The sequence below is a fragment of the Merops nubicus genome, unplaced genomic scaffold, assembly GCF_000691845.1.
Source record: "Merops nubicus isolate BGI_N331 unplaced genomic scaffold, ASM69184v1 scaffold1705, whole genome shotgun sequence".
NCBI classification, from domain to species: domain Eukaryota; kingdom Metazoa; phylum Chordata; class Aves; order Coraciiformes; family Meropidae; genus Merops; species Merops nubicus.
The window spans coordinates 69,857-70,487 of NW_008610085.1; positions in this window are offsets into that span (position 1 = coordinate 69,857).

Here is a 631-nt window from a genome sequence, read left to right on the forward strand (position 1 = left end):
ATTACTGATTTCCTAACTGGGACTAGTGTATAGGTCTGTAAGGGTTTGGTAATATACCGCAGCTGTTATATACCCAATGGCCATCATATATCCAACAGTTAAGTGCAGAAGCCTCTGAGAGGAACACAGTTTCTGAAATGGTGTATGATGGCAGCAAACAGCTTAGTAAAACAGCAGGTGAAGGAATCCCAGTCTACAAGAAACAAGATCTTAAGAACCTTCACTTAATTTCATCCCAAAGACCTATCCACCCCAGCACCTTGTCTCTGACAGGGACTGAAGATGAGTGACTGTCTACAGAAGCCTGGGAGCAAACTGAACGAGTCCAATCACCTTTTGAGTGCTCTTGCAGGCTCCCAGCACTTTCAGCTCGGAGGCTTCCTGAGCCAGACAGAGCTTCTGTGTATTAGTAACATTCAATAAAACACCCTCAGGAACGTGTTCAGGCTTACCTTAAACACTTGTGAACTTCTAGCACCCACTACATCCCACAGAGGAGTTCCTCAGCTTAATTATTCTTCATGTGAAGAACAGCTTTGTTTTGTTTAATCTGTGTAGGAAAACCTGGAGTTTATTTTCCAAAATAGTGATTTCACAGCAGTATGACTAGATCCATGACTAGAATGACTAA